The sequence below is a fragment of the Lithobates pipiens genome, unplaced genomic scaffold (assembly GCF_037356315.1).
Source record: "Lithobates pipiens isolate NorthernLeopardFrog02 unplaced genomic scaffold, aLitPip1_a1.2 Scaffold_16, whole genome shotgun sequence".
Taxonomy (NCBI): Eukaryota; Metazoa; Chordata; class Amphibia; order Anura; family Ranidae; genus Lithobates; species Lithobates pipiens.
Window position 1 is genome coordinate 562,419,901 of NW_027507748.1, and position 24,323 is coordinate 562,444,223.

General features: G+C 50.4%; 1 protein-coding gene across 6 annotated transcripts in view; it reads left to right on the forward strand.

Moving 5' to 3' along the window:
- Positions 1-20,110: 20,110 nt before the first annotated feature.
- Positions 20,111-24,323, forward strand: part of DTX3 (deltex E3 ubiquitin ligase 3) — a 195,451-nt gene continuing 191,238 nt past the window's right edge. For 3 of the 6 annotated variants that reach the window (XM_077483614.1, XM_077483620.1, XM_077483617.1), the window contains exon 1: positions 20,111-20,157. The gene's annotated coding sequence lies outside the window, so the exon portion shown is untranslated. Of the gene's footprint in view, positions 20,158-20,389; positions 20,552-24,323 lie in introns of those variants that run through there. The other 3 variants (XM_077483612.1, XM_077483615.1, XM_077483621.1) reach the window with 2 other exon arrangements.

Consider the following 24,323-nt stretch of genomic DNA (forward strand, 5'->3'; position numbering starts at 1 on the left):
CAGTTATGCACGAGGCACTTTAAATTGCTTTTGTGTGTATTTCATATCCATTTATTAGTTATATTAATTTGATTCATTTTACATAGTTTTAGTATACACTACAATCTATATAATTTTTAGCGCAGGGTATTCAATTAATGTATTTATCTTTGCACAATATATGTGACGCGTTCAACACGAGCAGCGTTTAGATTATTTATTTATCTTTCACAATACATGCGACAGGCTTAATACCATTATTCTTTGGGATATTTAACCACTTTCTTACTGGGCACTTAAACCCCCCTCAGTCCCAGACCAATTTTCAGCTTTCAGCGCTGATGCACTTTGAATGACAATTGCGCGGGCATACAACACTGTACCCAAATGACATTTTTATCATTTTTTTCCCACAAATAGAGCTTTCTTTTGGTGGTATTTATTCACAGCTGGGAGTTTTATTTTTTGCTAAACAAACAAAAAAAGATGCAAAAAAATAAATAAATCACGTTTAATAGTTTGTTATAAAATTTTGCAAACAGGTCATTTTTCTCCTTCATTGAAATGCGCTGATGAGGCGGCACTGGTGGGCACTGATAGGCTGCACTGGTGGGCACTGATAGGCACAGATAAGGCAGTACTGATGGGCACAGATAAGGTGGCAGTGATGAGCAAAGATGGGCACAGATAAGATGGCATGGATGGGTGGCACTAATGGGCACTGATAGGTACCACTGATAGGACTGGTGGGCACTGATAGGTGGCACTGATGGATGACACCGATGGGCACAGATAAGGCGGCACTGATGGGCAAAGACGGGCACAGATAAGATGGCACAGATAAGATGGCACAGATGGGTGGCACGGATAGGTGGCACTAAGGGGCACTGATAGGTACCACTGATAGATGGGACTGATAGGTGGAACTGATAGTTGGCTCTGATAGGTGGCACTGCTGGGCGGCACTGCTGGGCACTGATATGTGGCACTGGGGTGCAGCACCTTTGTTGAGGCAGACTGTGGGCACTGCTGGGTGGCACTGTGGGCACTGCTGGGTGGCACTATGGGCACAGCTGGGTGGCACTGACAGGGGGGACACATTTTTTATTCAGGCAGGCAAAGCAGGGGGCAGGTGGGCACTGGCAGGGCTGGCCGTGATCGGGACTGATGTCCCGATCACGGCCGCCGGTGATCGGCTTTTACCGGCTCCGTTATAATAGCCGATTGCCGGCTCCGTTATATCACATGATCAGCTGTCATTGGCTGACAGCTGATCACGTGATAAGGGGGTCGGGATCGACCCCTTGCACGGATCGGTGATCAGGCGAGTCTCGTAGACTGGCCGATCACAGAGCGCGCCGCGCGCGCCCCTCAGGGGGCGCACAGGCCGCTCGTGCATGGGACTACGTCAATAGACGTAGTCCCGGAAAAGGAGATCCGCGCTGTAGCCGTCATTCGGCTATAGCGCGGGTCTCAAGTGGTTAAACCACTTTAAGCATCTAGACAGTGGTGGCTCGCAGGATTTATTTTTATTTTTGTTATCTAACATGTTTAACATGTGATGACTTTTGGTAACAGGTTCTCTTTGATGAAACCTCCAGGGTCTATAAGAGCCTGGATGTCTCACCTGTGCGCCAATTAATCTAATTCAGTGCAGATCTCACTGCATTATTATTATTATACAGGATTTATATAGTGCCAACAGTTTACATGTACAGTTCAATACAGAAGGAATAGGAGGGACAAACAGATGCCCCCAACTATAACTGGCCTTCATAGCAAGGAGCACATTGAAGGGCATTGCATCAAAGACAAAACCAGAGAAAATTCCCAGATCAATTCACCAACCAAATTAACCTGCCCAACAGTATGCGTTAAAAACAGGGATTTAGTTAGCACACATTTGCAAACGCATGCAAGCCACACCCCCGCTGGTTGCAGTTAACAGAGTGTATATAAAACTCCCCGCTGTCAGGTCCATGCAAAGGCTAAAGCCCACTGTTGTCTGAGGTCACTCAGCTAGTCCAGGCGCAGGAAAAATCACGACTTTACACATTTGACACGCAAAAACGCAGCATTTAGGCGCATCGGCCATTCAAGTGTAAATTGATTATAGTGAAAAATGAGCAGAGGGGTTTGGAAAAAAAAGCTTATAAATGTAAATGCACATACATGCATATGCAATAAAAAAAGTAATTATGAGGGTTTTTTCCTTTCAAGAACCCAGTGAGCATGGACCCTAAGGCCCCTTTCACACTTGTACGACCTGCAAATCACACAATTTTGCCACGACTTGAAGCAATGCATGTGTAATCTTGAGGTCTATGGACCTCAAGTCGCGTCAAAGTACTGAAGGGACTACTTTGAAGTCGCTGCGAATTGAAGTCGCACAGATATGAACGGTATTCATTGGAAATCATGGGGTATAACTTGTCATGCAATTTTGCAGTCCCAAGTCACACGAAAAGTTGCACAAGTGTGAAAGGGGCCTTAAAGTGCACGTGGCACTGCATATTAACATGGCTGGTAACCATAGTAACTTGAGTCTGGCAGGTTGGTGTAAATGCTGCTTAACCACCTATTTACACTGCCCACATAAACAAGGCCTTGTTGAATACTGACTTTTATCATTTCTCTCTCACCACCTAGAAGCAAAGAAGCAGAAGCACGGGTGTCGCTGTCCCCTGTAGCAACCAATAAGGGTTGCGGGCTTCCTACCTGGAAAAATCAAAGCAGAGCGTGTGCATCGTGTACCAAGGATCCTGATTGGTCCCAGTTCTGAGGTGTGCTAGAATCCTGATGGGCCCCAGTTCTAAGGTGTGCAATGATCCTAATGGGCCTCAGTTCCGAGGTGTGTAAGGATCCTGATGGGCCCCAGTTCTGAGGTGTGTCAGGAACCTGATGGGCCCCAGTTCTGAGGTGTGCTAAGATCCTAATGGGCCCCAGTTCTGAAGTGTTTCAGGATCCTGATAGGCCCCAGTTCTGAGGTGTGTCAGGATCCTAATGGGCCCTAGTTCTTAAGTGTTTCAGGATCCTGATAGGCCCCAGTTCGGAGGTGTGCTAGAATCCTGATGGGCCCCAGTTCTAAGGTGTGCAAGGATCATAATAGGCCTCAGTTCTGAGGTGTGTCAAAATCCTGATGGGCCCCAGTTCTGAGGTGTATCAGGAATCTAATGGGCCCCAGTTCTGAGATGTGCCTAGGATTCTGATGAGCCCCAGTTCTGAGGTGTGTCAAGATCCCGATGGGCCCTAGTTCTGAGGTGTTTCAGGATCCTGATAGGCCCTAGCTCTGAGGTGTATCAGGATCCTTATGGGCCCCAGTTCTGAGGTGTGTCAGGATCCTGATGGGCCACAGTTCTAAGATGTATTAGGATTCTAATGGGTCCCAGTACTGAGATGTGCCTAGGATTCTGATGGGCCCCAGTTCTGAGGTGTGCTAGGACCCTAATGGGTCCCAGTTCTGAGATATGCCTAGGATCCTGATGGGCTCCAGTTCTGAGGTGTGCTAGGATCATAATGGGCCCCAGTTAAGAGGTGTGCTAAGATCCTAATGGGCTTCAGTTCTGAGGTGTGTCATGATCTTGATGGGCTCCAGTTCTGAGGTGTGGCTAGGATCCCGATGGGCCCCAGTTCCGAGGAGTGTCAGGATCCCGATGATCCCTAGTTCTGAGGTGTTTCAGGATCCTGATAGGCCCTAGCTCTGAGGTGTATCAGGATCCTTATGGGCTCCAGTTCTGAGGTGTGTCAGGATCCTGATGGGCCCCAGTTCTGAGGTGTGCTAGGATCCTGATGGGCCCCAGTTCTGAGGTGTGCTAGGATCCTGATGGGCCCCAGTTCTGAGGTGTGTGAAGATCCTGATAGGCCCCAGTTCTGAGGCGTGTTAAGATCCTGATGGGCCCCAGTTCTGAGGTGTATCAGGATCCTAATAGGCTTCAGTTCTGAGGTGTGCTAGGATCATAATTGGCCCCAGTTCTGAGGTGTATAAGGATCCTGATAGGCTCCAGTTCTGAGGTGTGTCAGGATCCTAATGGGCCTCATTTCTGAAGTGTGTCAGGATCCTGAGGGGCCCCATTTCTGAAGTGTGTCAGGATCCTGAAGGGCCCCATTTCTGAGATGTGTCAGGATCCTGAGGGGCTACATTTCTGAGGTGTGTTAGGATCCTGATAGGCCCTAGTTCTGAGGTGTGTCAGGATCCTGATGGGCTCCAGTTCTGAGGTGTGTCAGGATCCTGATGGGCCCCAGTTCTGAGGTGTGCTAGGATCCTGATGGGCCCCAGTTCTGAGGTCTGCTAGGATCCTGATGGGCCCCAGTTCTGAGGTGTGTGAAGATCCTGATAGGCCCCAGTTCTGAGGCGTGTTAAGATCCTGATGGGCCCCAGTTCTGAGGTGTATCAGGATCCTAATGGGCCTCATTTCTGAAGTGTGTCAGGATCCTGAGGGGCCCCATTTCTGAAGTGTGTCAGGATCCTGAGGGGCTACATTTCTGAGGTGTGTTAGGATCCTGATAGGCCCTAGTTCTGAGGTGTATCAGGATCCTTATGGGCTCCAGTTCTGAGGTGTGTCAGGATCCTGATGGGCCCCAGTTCTGAGGTGTGCTAGGATCCTGATGGGCCCCAGTTCTGAGGTGTGCTAGGATCCTGATGGGCCCCAGTTCTGAGGTGTGTGAAGATCCTGATAGGCCCCAGTTCTGAGGCGTGTTAAGATCCTGATGGGCCCCAGTTCTGAGGTGTATCAGGATCCTAATAGGCTTCAGTTCTGAGGTGTGCTAGGATCATAATTGGCCCCAGTTCTGAGGTGTATAAGGATCCTGATAGGCTCCAGTTCTGAGGTGTGTCAGGATCCTAATGGGCCTCATTTCTGAAGTGTGTCAGGATCCTGAGGGGCCCCATTTCTGAAGTGTGTCAGGATCCTGAAGGGCCCCATTTCTGAGATGTGTCAGGATCCTGAGGGGCTACATTTCTGAGGTGTGTTAGGATCCTGATAGGCCCTGGTTCTGAGGTGTGTCAGGATCCTGAGGGGCCCCAGTGAGGTGTTAGGATCATGAGGGACCCCAGTGAGGTCTGTCAGGATCCTGAAGGGCCCAATGAAGTGTGCCAGGGTCCTGAGGGGCCGTGGGGAGGTGTGTGAGGATCCTGAGGGACCCCAGTGAGGTATGTCAGGATCCTGAGGGTCCCCGGTGAGGAGTGTCAGGATCCTGAGGAACTCCAGTGAGGTGTGTCAGGATCCTGAGGGGCTCCAGTGAGGTGTGTCAGGATCCTGAGGGGCTCCATTTCTGAGGTGTGACAGGATCCTGAGGGGTCCCAGTTCTGAGGCGTGGCTAAAATCCAGATGAGCCCCAGTTCTGAGGAGTGTCAGGATCCCGGTAGGCCCCATTTCTGAGATGTGCCTAGGATCCTGATAGGCCCCAGTTATGAGGTGTGTCAGGATCCTGATGGGCCCCATTTCTGAGGTGTGTCAGGATCCTGATGGGCCCCATTTCTCAGGTGTGTCAGGATCCTGATGGGCCCCAGTTCTGAGGTGCGTCGGGATCCTGATGGGCCCCAGTTCTGAGGTGCGTCAGAATCCTGATGGGCCACAATTCTGAGATGTGTCAGAATCCTGATGGGCCCCAGTTCTGAGGTGCGTCAGGATCCTGATGGGCCCCATTTCTGTGGTGCGTTAGGATACTGCTGGGCCCTAGTTCTGAGGTGCGTCAGGATCCTGATGGGCCCCCCATTCTGAGGTGCGTCAGGATCCTGATGGACACCCCATTCTGAGGTGCGTCAGGATCCTGAGGGGCCACGTTTCTAAGGTGTGTCAGGATCCTGATAGGCTGCAGTTCTGAGGTGTTTCAGGATCCTGAGGGGACCCAGTGAGGTGTCAGGATCCTGAAGGGCCTTAGTGAAGTGTGTCAGGATCCTGAGGGGCCCCGGTGAGGTGTGTCGGCATCCTGAGGGGCACCAGTGAGGTATGTCAGGATCCTGAGGGGCCCCAGTGAGGTGTGTCAGGATCCTGAGGGGCCCCTGTGAGGTGTGTCAGGATCCTGAGGGGCCCCTGTGAGGTGTGTCAGGATCCTGAAGGGCCCCAGTGAGGTGTGTCAGGATCCTGAGGGGCCCCAGTGAGGTGTGTCAGGATCCTGAGGGACCCCAGTGAGGTGTGTCCAGATCCTGAGGGGCCCCAGTGAGGTGTGTCCAGATCCTGAGGGGCCCCAGTGAGGTGTTTTAGTATCCTGAGGGGCTCCAATGAGGTGTGTCAGGATCCTGAGGGGCCCCAGTGAAGTGTGTCAGGATCCTGAGGGGCTCCATTTCTGGGGTGTGTCAGGATCCTGAGGGGTCCCAGTTCTGAGGCCCAGTTTTCAGGAGTGTCAGGATCCTGATAGGACCCATTTCTGAGGTGTGCTTAGGACCCCGATAGGCCCCAGTTCTGAGGTGTGTCAGAATGCTGAGGGACCCCAATTCTGAGGTGCGTCAGGATCCTGATGGGCCCTAGTTCTGAGGTGTGTCAGGATCATAAGGGGTCCCAATTCTGAGGTGTGTCAGGATCATGAGGGGGTCCCATTTCTGAGGTGTGCTTAACCACTTCCCGACCAGCGCACGACGATATACGTCGACAGAATGGCACGGGCAGGCATATTGGCGTACAGGTACGTCCAATATTCGATGCCGCCCTGCGGCGCGCTCCCGCGCTGGTCGGGACCCCCGTGAGTCCGGACGCGGGACCCGCGGACTCGATCGCCGCGGGCATCCCCGCGATCGTCTCACGGAGCGGCCGAATAGAGGAAATGCTGTGTAAACAACATTTTTCCATTCTGCCTAGCAACTAGTGACGCTGATTTCTGCTCCATGTGATTGGAGCAGAGATCAGTGTACACTAAATGAAAGCCCAACCCCCCCACAGTTAGTAACACACCCCTTGGAACACTTAACCCCTACACTGCCACCCACTGGTTAACCCTTTCACTGCCAGTGTCATTTACACAGGAATCACTGCATTTATATAGCAGTGATTACTGTATAAATGACAATGGTCCCAAAAATGTCCGATGGGTCCCCGACAATGTCGCAGTCACAATAAAAATCGCAGATCGTCGCCATTACTAGTAAAAAAAAGGTACCAGTTACTTACCGGTAACTGTATTTCTGGGAAATCTCCCAGGACGGCACACCTGAGAGATGAGAGGCTTCTCCCTACAGGAAACACAATCAATCGACAGCTGTTTTAAGTCCCCACCCTTCCCCTTGATCCTCAGTTTGTAGAGAAGTAACTCCTGAACCAGGTTCACAAGGGAAATCATTCCTCATAGGTACTCACCTTCTAGTGTTCTAGAATTTTCCCTCCTCCAACGGGCGGGAAGTAGGCCTGCCGTCCTGGAAGATTTCCCAGAAATACAGTTACCGGTAAGTAACTGGTACCTTTCTCAAGTCATCTTCCAGGACGGCACACCTGAGAGGATAAACAAGTACCTCAGGCCTACCTTAGGGTGGGGCCACTGCAAGACTCTCTTGGCGAACCTTGGTTCTGCAGTGAGCTTTACCTCCACTCCATACGCTCATATGCTTGATGAAGGCATCTTAGCTGGATCATGCGGCTGATCTGCAGGTCTGCTCCACAGATGCTCCTGCCTTTTCCGCTTCGGATGCAGTATCTAGGCGAAATGGGCTCTTAAAAATGGAATCAGAAAACATGTTAAACTTGTAGGTTAGCAATGTTGCCTATCTCACACATCTAACAACCATGGCCTATTGTGCCTGTAGGTGCTACCTAGAACCACTAAAAAGATAAATAAGAGACCTGTGTAAGACAAGGACACTACATTAATCAATAAGAGGGCCTGTCTTAACACTACCATGTTGAGGGAAATAAAACTGCAACTGTTCCTTTTTATCTTTATGTTAGCAAAAGACTAAAGGGAAGCCTACTTAAGGGAAATAGATTAACAGAAGCTTGAACCCTGGGTTTAAGGCATGCCCAATCTATGTCCTTACTTATGCCCGAGAGCCTTCTTCAGGAGATTAAAGTCCCTAGCAGGAGTAGACTACCCATATTGCTACGTCTAGTTTTGCTAAAAGGGCGAAATGAAGGCCATGCACTGAGCCGAAACCTATTCGATTGGGTATACATCTTTATACTTCATCCTCAGGCCCTAATACTCCTCTGAACAGAACTCTCCAAGTTCTTACTAAACAGGGCGATTCATTATCCCCTTTCTCCATTGTCCCATAACCCTACAGGGCTTCAACCCTAGGAAATGGTTCTGGCATCCCTGAATGTAAGTGGTCAAGGTTTTCTGACATGTGGCATCTGCAGCCCGAACTCCTGGCCCCTCCATGGAAAAGAAGGCTGAAATACAAAAAAGTGATACATGTATTATTAATATCACAAATAAAATGATCATAGATTGTGGGCATGGCACAATAGATTTAGACAGAAAGGACACAAGCATGGACAACAATGTTGTGTGCCTGAGTGTGACTAGCTAAACCAATATATCAAATATGGGAAGAGACCCAAATCTGAACCTCAATGTAGACAAACAGTCCTCACAGTCTGGTTTTCTGATGTGCTGCCAAGATGTAAAAACATTAAGACTCAAGCAAACCCTAAATGCTGCATATTTCTTTAGTGCAGCTAGCTAGGTCATAACTGATATATAAATACAGAAAGGACAGGAACCCCCTTTACTGTTGTGTTTTACCTATGTACAGAAAAACAAGGCTATAAATATAAAGACAGAAAGACCCAAACTTCTATGTTGTGTATTTCTGACAAACCACCAAATACAGTTATAAGATTAATATGAACACCAACTCCCGTGTTGTGCATTTCTGCTATGCCACAGGGAAAAATATGGAACACAAGACAATCCTTTCTGTCATGCACTTCTGTAGTGTAGTTCAGATAGAACCAACACTGAGAAAGGACACAAGCAACCTGCAGCATTGTGTTTTTCTGAAACAGAAAGCACCAACAAGCTTCAATCTTGAGTATTTCTGCTGTGCAACAACATAAAAGCAGACACTGAGGAAAAAGACAGACAGCCTTTACAGCTGCAATCTTTCTGGTCTGCTGCAAAATAAAACAATAACGCCATGATGAGTATTCCTGCTGTGTAGCAAAACCTCAATCAGAAGGGACAGATAAGTTTAGGGTTCCCACACCCGTGCGACCCAACCTGCGACTTGGGACTGCAAGACGCATGAGAAGTCATATACTATGGCTTCCAATGGGTACCATTTGTGTCTGTGCGACACCAGCAGTCCCCGATTCCTGGATCCACAGACCTCAAGATTACACAGGTCGCAGGGAAAAAAATTGCAATTTTCAGGTCGAACAAGTAAGGTGTCCCCAATGCTGTGACTCCCTGGAGGATTGCAGCCAACAAACCCCTGCTGTGTATCCCTAAGATGCAGAAAGGTAAATCCATGAGAAACACTGCTCACTGCTGTGCCTGATATACAAACGATAAGGCAGTAAATATAGGACATACAGGACACAAACATTCAATCTTTGTGTATGTCTGATGTGTAGTAATATACCAATACTGAGCAGAGATGCCACCATCCTCAATGTGTCTCTCCGCTGAGCAGCAAAAACAAAATCAGAAAAAGACAAGCAATCTTCACTGCTGTGTCCTTTCTGATATGCAGCCAATAAGGCAGTATATGCAAGACATAAACGACAGACAACCTTCAATCTTGTATATGTCTGATGTGCAACAATATAACAATTCTGAATAGAGATAGCACATCCATATTGAAGCGATTTGGCTTTGCGACTCAACATGTCAAATCGCATGGCTAAAATCAGCACAACACCACTTTGTGGTGCTACATGGATTACCAAAGGCAGTATATGTACTACACCTGGCAGGGGTTCAATTTGTATTTCTGCTATGTAGCCCAACAAATTTGAACCATCAATTTTCACTGCTGCCTTTCTGATAAGGCAGTAATACAGGACACAAAACCTCACAGACCTTAATGCTGTATATATCTGATGTGCAACAATAAAACACTATGAATAGAGATAGCACATCCATATTGAAATGATTTGTCATGCGACTCAACATGTCAAATCGCATGTTTAAACTCGGCAGCCATTGCCGTTAATAGCACTGTCTGAATCAGCACAACGCCACGCAAATCAGGACCATCAGACTTCACTGCTGCCTTTCTGATAAGTAACCAACAAGGCAGTAAAACAGGACACAAAGCCCCACAGACAGACCTCAATCTTGTGCATGTCTGATGTGCAGCAATAGAACCATTATGAGCAGAGATGTCACCAGACTCAATGATGTGCATTTCTGCTGTGCAGCACAAAACCAGAAAGTACAGACCATCTTCACTGTTGTATTTTTTCTGATCTGTAGCCAAACAAAGCAGTACCTTTAGTATATAAAGGACAGCAAACAAGCTTCAGTGCAGTGCATTTCTGATGTACTGCAATATAGCCCTTATAAGCAGAGATGTCACAAATCTCAGTGTGTATTTCTGCTGTGCCACAAAAACATCCCAGCAAGGACAAACTTTCACTACTGAGGTCTACTGGTGTGCAGCCAATGAGGAGTCATGGTCTATCCCTTTATGAAATAACCAACAGGCAATTTATTTCATAGGCATAGCCTTGGCTGTAGATACTAAACCTCACCACCAGTGAAGGAACAAATCCTAAAATGGTTGGACACCCTACTATTAGTAGTTGTTGTCCTACCTTACCTCCATAGACTGAGCAAAGGCTAGCCAGCTCATAGCCAGGTGGTGCTGATTAGCAACTAAAGTCTCCAATGAGCCCAACCCTAGAGACCAATTTAAGACAGCCTTTAGAAGAGGTGGTTACCAGTTTAGCCTGGGGGGGGTAAATAGCTATGTGCAGGCTTCAAACAAGCAATTATGTAGCTCTTGCGTAGGTTTGCACAGAAAATCCTCAATTAAAAGGATGTAGGAAGCGATCTATGGTGAATCGCCTTTAGATCTGCCACTGAGTGGATTGTAGCCCAAACCAATAAAAAAAAAAGTTTCTTCTTACCTCCTATACTATAATATAACCACAGTGTAAACGTGGAGTGGGAGGTTGGAGCTTATGAAAGTTAACTATAGCAAGCAACCCCCAAAAGGAGGATCTGTCACAAGGGAACCCCTACTGTGCCACACAGTAGCTTGGTCTCTGCCCATCCTTGAATGTTAGGTCAGCTTTTAAACATTGTGAAGCAACTTCAGATTCCTAGCAGCTGGGTTAATAGGGCCGGTAACCTAGTGCACCTGCTGACCAGGGGAGCTTCTGAATCCACCAAACACTGCCCAATTAATCACTTGTTCAGCGGTATACCTGGCCTGTAAGTAACTTTGTATCTACCAGGTCCCCTCTGTACGCCATATTCATCCCTACCAATGTACCACAACTGGGCATGTAGGGAGAGGCTGGCAACCTACTGCTGCGATAACCACAGTGTCTCTGCTGTAAGAGGGAGCTGTGGCTGGTGGTTTTAGCAGTGGCGTCTGCGCTATTTTTATCCCGACCCCAGGTTCTGCACTGCACCAGTCAGTATATACACGGGAAAGGGGGAGCAATGGCCTACCTACCTCTTTCTCATCTGAGGTGGTTTAGGCACACTCGTTCCTCTGCACCACCTGTCCACCATACAGCTTCTCTGATGTAAGAGGGAGCTGCAGCTGGTGTTTTTAGCAGAAGCTTAAGGGCTATTTGAATCCAGACCCCAGGGGAGATCTCAAATGCCCAGAAACCCTCTGGTTGGAATTGGGGATTTTGCAGCTAAATTCCCACGGCAAAAGGAAAGTACTCACCGTTGTCGTCTTCCTCTTTTTGCCACAGCCAAAGGTCCACACGCAAGGAGGATAGCCGCCAAAGTGCTCCCCCCCCCAACTGCTGTCCCCATCGGGAGGTGCCAGGTTAGGCTGTGTCCTGCACTGTACCAGTCAGTCTATATACATGGGGGGGGGGGGGGCAATGCCTTCCATTCCTCATTCCCATCTTCCCATCTGAGGTGGTTAAGGCAGACATCCACCGTAGTAAACTGGTGCCTCCTTGCTCTAGAGAAAGGAGGATGTGGGCGCCTGCTCCTACTGACTCTCAGCCTTCCCTCCTGGGTAAGAATGCCGCCGCCATTTTCCCGAAGTTTGAAAATGACGCGGTGCTTGTTGCCACGCCCTCTCCGGCAGCCCACGCGAGCTACCGGGGACCCAGGAGTCGGGGACATGATCCCCCTGGAAAGAACCGATGGCCAGCACCCCCGTCTGAACAGCCACCTGTACAGGTAAGGAGGGGAGACAGGATAATGGCCCCTGAAGTTCTGGGTACACCACTGTACCCAGGGTCCTTCAGCTCTCAGGGGGGCTCTTCCCATTTCTGCTGCCCCCCCTGAGGAAAAGATAGGAGAACCCCCCAGGAAGGACAAGAATATCCTACCAGACCCAGAGGCTTCCCAGGCTTGTGGTCCGGCTCCCAGGGGGAGACCACCAGCCCCAGGCTTCGGGTCATTTGGAAAAAAACAAACAGTTTCGCTGTGTAGGGAGAAACACAATCAAAAACTGAGGATCAAGGGGAAGGGTGGGGACTTAAAACAGCTGTCGATTGATTGTGTTTCCTGTAGGGAGGAGCCTCTCATCTCTCAGGTGTGCCGTCCTGGAAGATGACTTGAGAAAAAATAATAAAAAATTATTAATAAAAATGCTATAAAACTATCCCTATTTTGTAAACGCTATAACTTTTGCGCAAACCAATCAATAATCGCTTATTGCGATTTCTTTTACCAAAAATATGTAGAAGAATACGTATCGGCCTAAATTGAGGGAAAAAAATGTTTTTTTATATATTTTTGGGGGATATTTATTATAACAAAAAGTAAAAAATTATGCGTTTTTTTCAAAATTGTCGCTCTATTTTTGTTTATAGCGCAAAAATAAAAACCGCAGGGGTGATCAAATACCACCAAAAGAAAGCTCTATTTGTGGGAAAAAAAGGACGTCAATTTTGTTTGGGAGCCACGTCGCACGACCGCGCAATTGTCAGTTAAAGCGACGCAGTGCCGAATCGCAAAAAGTGGTCTGGTCTTTGACCAGCAAATTGGTCCGGTCTGAAAGTGGTTAAAGAGGAAGTAAACCCTGATGGGTTTACTTCCTCTTTTTTTCCCTGCAAAGGTAAAGCATAATGGACTACTATGCATCGCACAGTAGCTCATTATGTGTCACTTACCTGACACAGGAGCCAGCGAAGTCGCCGCTGTCCCCTGTAGTCCGCCGCATCCATCTTGCTGGTGGCGTCTCGCAGCTCCGACGAATGACAGCGGCGAAGCCGCGATGACGTCACTCCCGCGCATGCGCACGGGAGTCGCGTCTCGCAGCTCCGCCGCTGCCATTCGGCGAAGCCGCGATGACGTCACTCCCGCGCATGCGCACGGGAGTCGACAAATTAGGCAAATCCATTCTTGGACTTGCCGCATTTAGTGCGCCTGCGCGCCGCTGTCTACGGCGCATGCGCCGTAGACAGCGGTGCCCATTTTCGGGCAAATATCTCCTAAACCATATAGGTTTAGGAGATATTGCTTGGACCTACAGGTAAGCCTTAATCTAGGCTTACCTGTAGGTCAAAGTGGTCTGAAAGGGTTTACTTCCTCTTTAAGATCCCTATAGGCCCCAGTTCTGAGGTGTGTCAGGATCCTAAGGCCCCTTTCACACTGGGGCGGTGCGGGCATCGGCGGTAAAAATAGCGGCGCTTTACCGTAATTTTAGCGGCGGTCCGCAGCCGCTAGTGGCCGAAAAAGGGTTAAGACTGCCCGCAAAATGCCGCTGCAGTGGCGCTTTGCCGGCGGTATAGCCGCACTGTCCCATTGATTTCAATGGGTAGGAGCGGTGAATACACGGCTCCTTTCACCGCTCCAAAGATGCGGCTAGCAGGGCTTTTTTCACCGTCCTGCTAGCGCACCACTCCAGTGTGAAAGCCCTCAGGCTTTCACACTGGAGTGAAAGGGCCGGTTATTTCAGGTGATATTTTTAGCGCTGTAGCGCCTGAAAACCACTCCCGTGTGAGAGGGGCCTAATGGGCCCATTTCTAAGGTGTGTCAGGATCCTGATGGGCCCAAGTTCTGAGATGCGTCAGGATCCTGATGGGCCCCAGTTTTGAGGTGCATCAGAATCCGGATGGGCCCAATTTCTGAGGTGCGTCAGAATCCTGATGGGCCCCACTTCTGAGATGCGTCAGAATCCTGATGGGCCCCAGTTCTGAGTTGCGTCAGGATCCTGATGGGCCCTAATTCTGAGGTGCGTCAGGATCCTGATGGGCCCCCCATTCTGAGGTGCATCACTATCCTGATCGGCCCCCCATTCTGAGGTGCATCAGGATCCTGATGGGCACCCCATTCTAAGGTGCGTCAGGATCCTGAGAGGCCCTATTTCTGAGGTGTGTCAGGATCCTGAGGGGCCACATTTCTATGGTGTGTCAGGATCCTGATAGGCTGCAGTTCTGAGGTGTTTCAGGATCCTGAGGGGGCCCAGAGAGGTGTTAGGATCCTGAGGGGCCCCAGTGAGGTCTGTCAGGATCCTGAGGGGCCCCAGTGAGGTCTGTCAGGATCCTGATGGGCCTTAGTGAAGTGTGTCAGGATCCTGAGGGGCCCCGGTGAGGTGTGTCGGGATCCTGAGGGGCCCTAGTGAGGTATGTCAGGATCCTGAGGGGCCCCAGTGAAGTGTGTCAGGATCCTGAAGAGCCCCAGTGAGGTTTGTCAGGATTCTGAGGGGCCCCAGTGAGGTGTGTCAGGATCCTGAGGTACCCCAGTGAGGTGTGTCTGGATCCTGAGGAGCTCCAATGAGGTGTGTCAGGATCCTGAGGTGCCCCAGTGAGGTGTGTCAGGATCCTGAGGTGCCCCAGTGAGGTGTGTCAGGATCCTGAGGGGCCCCAGTGAAGTGTGTCAGGATCCTGAGGGGCTCCATGTCTGAGGTGTGTCAGGATCCTGAGGGGTCCCAGTTTTGAGGAGTGTCAGGATCCCGATAGGCCCCATGCCTAAGGTCCTGATAGGCTCCAGTTCTGAGGTGCGTCAGGATCCTGATAGGCTCCAGTTCTAAAGGTGTGTCAGGATCCTAATGGGCCGCATTTCTTAGATATGTCAGGATCCTGAGGGTACCCATTTCTGAGTTGTGTCAGGATCCTGAGGGGCCCCAGTGAAGTGTGTCAGGATCCTGATGGGCCTTAGTGAAGTGTGTCAGGATCCTGAGGGGCCCCGGTGAGGTGTGTCGGGATCCTGAGGGGCCCTAGTGAGGTATGTCAGGATCCTGAGGGGCCCCAGTGAAGTGTGTCAGGATCCTGAAGAGCCCCAGTGAGGTTTGTCAGGATTCTGAGGGGCCCCAGTGAGGTGTGTCAGGATCCTGAGGGACCCCAGTGAGGTGTGTCTGGATCCTGAGGAGCTCCAATGAGGTGTGTCAGGATCCTGAGGTGCCCCAGTGAGGTGTGTCAGGATCCTGAGGTGCCCCAGTGAGGTGTGTCAGGATCCTGAGGGGCCCCAGTGAAGTGTGTCAGGATCCTGAGGGGCTCCATGTCTGAGGTGTGTCAGGATCCTGTGTCAGGATCCTAATGGGCCGCATTTCTTAGATATGTCAGGATCCTGTGTCAGGATCCTAATGGGCCGCATTTCTTAGATATGTCAGGATCCTGTGTCAGGATCCTAATGGGCCGCATTTCTTAGATATGTCAGGATCCTGAGGGTACCCATTTCTGAGTTGTGTCAGGATCCTGAGGGGCCCCAGTGAAGTGTGTCAGGATCCTGAGGGACCCCAGTGAAGTGTGTCAGGATCCTGAGGGGCCCCGTGGGGTGTGTCAGGATCCTGAGGGGCCCCATTTCTGAGGTGTGTCAGGATCCTGAGGGGCCCCAGTCTGGTGTGTCGGGATCCTGAGGGACCCCAGTGAGGTGTGTCAGGATCCTGAGGGACCCCAGTGAGGTGTGTCAAGATCCTGAGGGGCCCCAGTCAGGTGTGTCAAGATCCTGAGGGACCCTGGTGAGGTGTGTCAAGATCCTAAGGGACCCTGGTGAGGTGTGTCAGGAACCTGAGGGGCCCCAGTTCTGAGGTGTGGCTAGAATCCCGATGGGCCCCGTTATGAGGAGTGTCAGGATCCCGATAGGCCCCATTTCTGAGGTGCGTCAGGATCCTGATAGGCCCCAGTTCTGAGATGTGTCAGAATCCTGATGGGCCCCCTGTTCTGAGGTGCGCCAGAATCCTGATTGGCCCCATTTCTGAGGTGCGTCAGAAACCTGATGGGCCCCAGTTCTGAGGTGCATCAGGATCCTGATGGGCCCCAGTTCTGAGGTGCATCAGGATCATGATGGGCCCCATTTCTGAGGTGTGTCAGGATCCTGGGGGGCCCCAGTGAGGTGTGTCAGGATCCTGAGGGGCCTCAGTGAGGTGTGTCAGGATCCTGAGGGGCCCCAGTGAGGTATGTCAGGATCCTGAGGGGCCCCAGTGAGGCGTGTCAGAGTCCCGGGGGGCTTCATCTTTGAGGTGTGTCAGGATGCTGAGGGGTCCCAGTTTTGAGGTGTGGCTAGAATCCGGATGGGCCCCAGTTCTGAGGAATGTCAAGATTCCAATAGGCCCCATTCTGAGGTGCATCAGGATCCTGATGGGCCCCAGTTCTGAGATGTGTCAGAATCCTGATGGTCCCCAGTTCTGAGGTGCGCCGGAATCCCGATGGGCCCCATTTCTGATGTGTGTCAGGTTCCTGATGGGCCCCAGTTCTGAGGTGTGTCAGGATTCTGAGGGGCCCCAGTGAGGTGTGTCAGGATCAAGGATGAGCTCTGGCGTGTTCGCATACTCCACATGGAGAGCCCGCCAGGAAGTCGGCGCAGCACTACGCTAATTTACAGGTAGTGAGACATTGCCCGATCTCTGCAGCTGCGCATCGTGGCAACGTGTCACTGCCTGTGATTAGCGTAGTGCTGCACCGACTTCCTGGCGGGCTCTTACGTGGAGTATGCAAACACGCCTGAGCTCATCCTTAGTCAGGATCCCCATTTCTGAGGTGTGTCAGGATCCTGATAGGCCCCAGTTCTGAGATGTGTCAGAATCCTGATGGGCCCCCTGTTCTGAGGTGCGCCAGAATACTGATTGGCTCCATTTCTGAGGTGCGTCAGAATCCTGATGGGCCCCAGTTCTGAGGTGCATCAGGATCCTGATGAGCCCCAGTTCTGTGGTGCGTCAGGATTATGATGGGCCCCATTTCTGAGGTCTGACAGGATCCTGGGGGGCCCCAGTGAGGTGTGTCAGGATCCTGAGGGGCCTCAGTGAGGTGTGTCAGGATCCTGAGGGGCCTCAGTGAGGTGTGTCAGGATCCTGAGGGGCCCCAGTGAGGTGTGTCAGGATCCTGAGGGGCCCCAGTGAGGAGTGTCAGAGTCCCGGGGGGCTTCATCTTTGAGGTGTGTCAGGATGCTGAGGGGTCCCAGTTCTGAGGTGTGGCTAGAATCCAGATGGGCCCCAGTTGTGAGGATTGTCAAGATTCCGATAGGCCCCATTCTGAGGTGCGTCAGGATCCTGATGGGCCCCAGTTCTGAGATGTGTCAGAATCCTGATGGTCCCCAGTTCTGAGGTGCGCCGGAATCCCGATGGGCCCCATTTCTGATGTGCGTCAGGATCCTGATGGGCCCCAGTTCTGAGGTGTGTCAGGATTCTGAGGGGCCCCAGTGAGGTGTGTCAGGATCAAGGATGAGCTCTGGCGTGTTCGCATACTCCACATGGAGAGCCCGCCAGGAAGTCTGCGCAGCACTACGCTAATCACAGGTAGTGAGACATTGCCCGATCTCTGCAGCCGCGCATCGTGGCAATGTGTCACTGCCTGTGATTAGCGTAGTGCTGCGCCGACTTCCTGGCGGGCTCTTACGTGGAGTATGCGAATACGCCTGAGCTCATCCTTAGTCAGGATCCCCATTTCTGAGGTGTGTCAGGATCCTGATAGGCCCCAGTTCTGAGATGTGTCAGAATCCTGAAGGGCCCCCTGTTCTGAGGTGCGCCAGAATCCTGATTGGCTCCATTTCTGAGGTGCGTCAGAATCCTGATGGGCCCCAGTTCTGAGGTGCATCAGGATCCTGATGGGCCCCAGTTCTGAGGTGCGTCAGGATCATGATGGGCCCCATTTCTGAGGTGTGTCAGGATCCTGGGGGGCCCCAGTGAGGTGTGTCAGGATCCTGAGGGGCCTCAGTGAGGTGTGTCAGAATCCTGAGGGGCCTCAGTGAGGTGTGTCAGGATCCTGAGGGGCCCCAGTGAGGTATGTCAGGATCCTGATTGGCTCCATTTCTGAGGTGCGTCAGAATCCTGATGGGCCCCAGTTCTGAGGTGCATCAGGATCCTGATGGGCCCCAGTTCTGAGGTGTGGCAGGATCATGATGGGCCCCATTTCTGAGGTGTGTCAGGATCCTGGGGGGCCCCAGTGAGGTGCCAGGATCCTGAGGGGCCTCAGGGAGGTGTGTCAGGATCCTGAGGGGCCCCAGTGAGGTATGTCAGGATCCTGAGGGGCCCCAGTGAGGCGTGTCAGAGTCCCGGGGGGCTTCATCTTTGAGGTGTGTCAGGATGCTGAGGGGTCCCAGTTCTGAGGTGTGGCTAGAATCCAGATTGGCTCCATTTCTGAGGTGCGTCAGAATCCTGATGGGCCCCAGTTCTGAGGTGCATCAGGATCCTGATGGGCCCCAGTTCTGAGGTGCGTCAGGATCATGATGGGCCCCACTTCTGAGGTGTGTCAGGATCCTGGGGGGCCCCAGTGAGGTGCCAGGATCCTGAGGGGCCTCAGGGAGGTGTGTCAGGATCCTGAGGGGCCCCAGTGAGGTATGTCAGGATCCTGAGGGGTCCCAGTTCTGAGGTGTGGCTAGAATCCAGATGGGCCCCAGTTCTGAGGATTGTCAAGATTCCGATAGGCCCCATTCTGAGGTGCGTCAGGATCCTGATGGGCCCCAGTTCTGAGATGTGTCAGAATCCTGATGGTCCCCAGTTCTGAGGTGTGCTGGAATCCCGATGGGCCCCATTTCTGATGTGTGTCAGGATCCTGATGGGCTCCAGTTCTGAGGTGTCAGGATTCTGAGGGGCCCCAGTGAGGTGTGTCAGGATCAAGGATGAGCTCTGGCGTGTTCGCATACTCCACATGGAGAGCCCGCCAGGAAGTCGGCGCAGCGCTACGCTAATCACAGGTAGTGAGACATTGCCCGATCTTTGCAGCTGCGCATCGTGGCAATGTGTCACTGCCTGTGATTAGCATAGTGCTGCTCCGACTTCCTGGCGGGCTCTTACGTGGAGTATGCGAATACGCCTGAGCTCATCCTTAGTCAGGATCCTCATTTCTGAGGTGTGTCAGGATCCTGAGGGGCCCTAGTTCTGAGGTGTGTCAGGATCCTGAGGGGCCCTAGTTCTGAGGTGTGTCAGGATCCTGAGGGGCCCCATTTCTGATGTATGTCAGGATCCTGAGGGGCCTCTGTGAGGTGTGTAAGGATCCCGAGGGACCCCAGTTCTGAGGTATGTCAGGATTCTGAGGGGCCTCTGTGAGGTGTGTCAGGATCCTGAGGGGCCCCAGTTCTGATGTATGTCAGGATCCTGAGGAGCCTCTGTGAGGTGTGTCAGGATCCTGAGGGGCCCCAGTTCTGAGGTATGTCAGGATCCTGAGGGGCCTCTGTGAGGTGTGTCAGGATCCTGAGGGGCCCCAGTTCTGAGGTATGTCAGGATCCTGAGGGACCCCAGTGAGGTGTGTCAGGATCCTGAGGGGCCCCAGTGAGGTGTGTCAGGATCCTGAGGGGCCCCAGTTCTGAGGTATGTCAATCCTGAGGGACCCCAGTGAGGTGTGTCAGGATCCTGAGGGGCCTCTGTGAGGTGTGTCAGGATCCTGAGGGGCCCCAGTTGTGAGGAGTGTCAGGATCCTGAGGGGCCCCAGTTGTCAGGAGTGTCAGGATCCTGAGGGGCCCCAGTTGTGAGGTGTGTCAGGATCCTGAGGGGCCCCAGTTGTAAGGTGTGTCAGGATCCTGAGGGACCCCAGTGAGGTGTGTCAGGATCCTGAGGGGCCTCAGTTGTGAGGAGTGTCAGGACATGGAGGGGTCAGAGAGGAACCGTCATCTCCTCATCACTCCAGCCTTTCCCTCCAAGCCTCTTCCCTGTTGCTATGGCTATGACCATCATCCTGCAACGCAGCGCCCATGTGACCTGCTCCAGAATGGCTGCTCTGAGGAGAGGTATGTACCACAACCGATGATCAGTAACGTCGCCTCTCCCCGGCTTCTCCTGGCCGGATGGGGTTAGTAAAAGAAGCGAATTTAGACCGAACGCGGCGAGCCGATACCGCGCCTAACTGGTGACGACGGGCGGCCAGGATAAACCGTTTTAATGAGAGCGCGCATCTCCGCATCCCTCGCTGGGGGTGTGCACATCCATGCCGGGCACTAGGTGGCGCTGCCTTGGTATAGTGCCCATAGCGCCCAGAAGATCTTTGTAATACGGGGAGCTCCCAGTTGGGGGCGTGCACGTTGGCGGGGGATGCCTGATTCCGGGTAACACCATAGCATTGAGTCCTGGACATTGTGATCGCGCCCGGCCTCGAACAGCGGCTCCGGTGAAGCTGAGATCGGGGTGCGTATTGCTGTGTTGTTGTATGGATGGAGTGCAGTGTGATGGAGAGCAGTGATCCGAGTCATGGGTGGGAGGGGGGAGGATGGAGATGATGGAAGGAGAACACTGCCATCACTTTGTGGTCAGGGTGGTGTGTGGGGTGACAGTTGGGTGCTGAAGGACAGTTCATAGATGGGTCCCCCCCCCCCCCCTCCAATGTCCTGATCGGTGCTCTTTGTCTTCTCATTCCTCAATGGCCAGGATGACAGACAACAGATACTGATCTGCCCAACTGTCACTTGATGCATCTTTGCAGCACAAACAATACCAAGGCCGATCTCCTTCTAATACAGAGGAACTTCCATAATGAACCAGCAGATTCCTCCGACAGCCGACATGTGTATGGACTTTCATCCGATGTGCCCTACAAAAAGGGATGGACGTGTCCAGCTCCGCGTATGTCACTAGACGTTGACTGACGCAAATCCAGCCGGTGGAAATATTTCCCATATTACACCGGTGACTTCTCACTATAAACAGATGTCTTTGTCTTCCTCGTAAGGTATTTTATTGTTTGGAAATGAACCGTTACATTTGATTATTGTTAACAGAATGCCCCCACCCCCCCCAGGGACATTAGATGACGATTTGTTGTCGGATATTCTTTAATTGGAGTTCATGTATGCAGACACTGATGGGTTAAAGAGATTTCTAATATCAATCGTAACTGTTGGCGTCTGTCGAGGCCCAGAGGCCCTCCCGAGACCCGATTTGTTACCGGGCTGGATGGAAAGGCAAAGTTTGTGAACAGAATATATAGTAAAGATTAAAGCTGCCAATGAACGAGTGGGTCTTTGGCGAACCCTCTGTTTTTTGTAGACGTTGGCACTGGCTAGATTAGAAGAGTGTTCCTTAGAGGTTTAGGATTGTTTGTAAACCATTGTTGGCTCTGGAGATACAGGTGATGTTATTGATTCATATATTGCTCTTCGTAGATCAGTCTTTCTCAACCAGGGTTCCCGATTAAAGAGCGATTTCTTATTCTTAGATTAGTATCCACTGATAAATGTGATAGATTTTAGTTATCTGTAAGGGTGGGGGTGTTATTCCCAATGAACACAAGTGTAAAGGACATTCTCCCCACTGATGATGAGCTGTAGATCTAGTAATTATTAGCAAGGGTTCCCTGAGACCAGAAAGTTCTTTCAAGGGTTTCTCTGTGTTAAATACACTATATTACCCAAAGTATTGGGACGCCTGCCTTTACATGAATATGAACTTTAATGGCATCCCAGTCTTAGTCCGTAGGGTTCAATGTTGAGTTGGCCCACACTTTGCATCTATAACAGCTTCAATTCTTCTGGGAAGGCTATCCACAAGGTTTAGGAGTGTGTCTATGGGGATGTTTGATCATTCTTCCAGAAGCGCATTTGTGAGGCCAGGCACTGATGTTGGACAAGAAGGCCTGGCTCACAGTCTCTGCTGTAATTCATCCCAAAAGATGTTCTATTGAGCTGAGGTCAGGACTCTGCAGGCCAGTCAAGTTCCTCTACCCAAACACGCTCATCAATGTCTTTATGGACCTTGTCTGTGCACTGGTACGCAGTCATGTTGGAACAGGAAGGGGCCATTCTCAAACTGTTCCCACAAAGTTGGGAGCATGACATTTTTCAAAATGTCTTGGTATACTGATGCCTTAAGAGTTCCCTTCACTGGAACTACTAAAGACATGGCTAAGCAAGTCCTGACCTCAACTTGATAGAATATCTTTGGGATGAATTGTTGGGGAGACTGCGAGCCAGGCCTTCTCGTCCACATCAGTGCCTGACTTCACAAATGCACTTCTGAAAAAATGGTCAAACATTCCCATAGACACACTCCTAAACCTTGTGGACAGCCTTCCCAGAAGAGTTGAAGCTGTTATAATTGCAAAGGGTGGGCCAACTCAATATTGAACCCTACGGACTAAGACTGGGATGCCATTAAAGTTCATATTCATGTAAAGGCAGGCGTCCCATAATTTGGGTAATATAGTGTATTTAACACGGAGAAACCCTTGAAAGAACTTTCTATATAGCTGCAAGGGGTAGGCCAACCTAATATTGAGCCCTACGGACTAAGACTGGGATGCCATTAAAATTCACTTGTGTGTAAAGGCAGGCGTCCTAATACTTTTGGTAATATAGTCTATATTAACAAGGGGAATGTTGCCTCTGAGATTGAAGAGACATCATAAGAAATGTAGGAAGATAAAACTTTTGACACTTTAGGACAGGGATCCTCAAACTACGGCCCTCCAGCTGTTGTGAAACGACACATCCCATGAGGCATTGCAAAACTCTGACATTCACAGACATGACAAGGCATGATGGGAATTGTAGTTCCTGAACAACTGGAGGGCCAAAGTTTGAAGACCCATGCTTTAGGACATTCCTTTTCAACCCTTTTAACAGTAGAGACCCTTTGAAATAATTTTCAGGTTTGAGAGAACCCCTGCTAACGAGTATTATTTCTACAGCTCAGCTCACAGGACATTAATGTGAACATTAAGTTGGGTATATAGGAATAAATAAATTATTATTATTTTACAAGGTTATAGCGCTAACAGTTTGTTTAGCACTTTACAATATAAAGGGAGACAATGCAGCAACAATACAAGAAGGATAGGAGTGCCCTGCTCCTGTGAGCTCACCATCTAATAGGGAAGGGCTGGTAAAGCTGATGGGAAAAGCAGAGGATTCGGTTACCTGAAGGCAGGGTAGGCCTCCATGAAAAGATTAGTTCTCGGGGATTGCTTAAATGTGGACAGAGTAGGAGATAACTGAACAGATTGGGGTAGTGAGTTTTCAGAGGATTGGAGAGGCTCTGGAGAAGTCCTAGAGATGACAAGGGAGCTAGAGAGCAGGAGGTCTTGTGAGGAGCGGAGAGGACGGTTTGGGTGATATTTGGAGACAAGATTGGTGATGCAGCTAGGGGCAGAGCTGCAAATGGCTTTGTATGTTATTGTTAGTGTTTTGAATTTTATTTGTGAGGGATACTAAGCATATTTGACACCCAGGTCTGCTTTTTACAGCAAAACTATTGGCAGTAATACTGAAATCAAAGAAATTATAATAATAGCCAGAAAAGAAACAAATGCTGTGAAAATTGTAGAGCACCTATACATTAGTGATCAGTGAAGTGCTCGTTTTTGGTTGGTGGTGAGTGACATGTCCATTGGATTGGTGATTAGTGGAGAAAGGTCCCTTTAAGGCTTCATTCACACCATGTGAAGAAACGTGAGTTCTTTTGCACAAAAACAATTGTTCTCTATGTGCCCTGTTCAGACCATAACACGGGTATCACGTGCAGATTTTTTTCTGCAACATGTATAAAACTCACTGAAACACGCATGAAGGTAAACTCGTATATCTGCAAGCGAAATCTGCGTGTCAGTTTCCATTTGTTTTTCTGTAGGTATGGTGTAAATGAGGCCTAAGATTGGTGGTCAGTGGGCAGAATACCCTTCCTACAGATAGCTGAAAAGATAATTGATATAAGTAATACCTTATCTGATAGGGGTTCCTTGAGCAATGTCTTTCTATCAACCTCTGCAGAGACCTTTGTGTTCCACAGAACCCTGGTTGAGAAAGGCTACTTCAGGAGGTCAAGCGGCATATATAATGGGAAAATAATCAGTAATGACAAGCTAAGTTCACTTTTTCTAGGAAAAAGGCTATGAAGTTAACCACTTGCCTACCGGGCGTTTACACCCCCTTCCTGCTCAGGCCATTTTTCAGCTTTCAGTACTGTC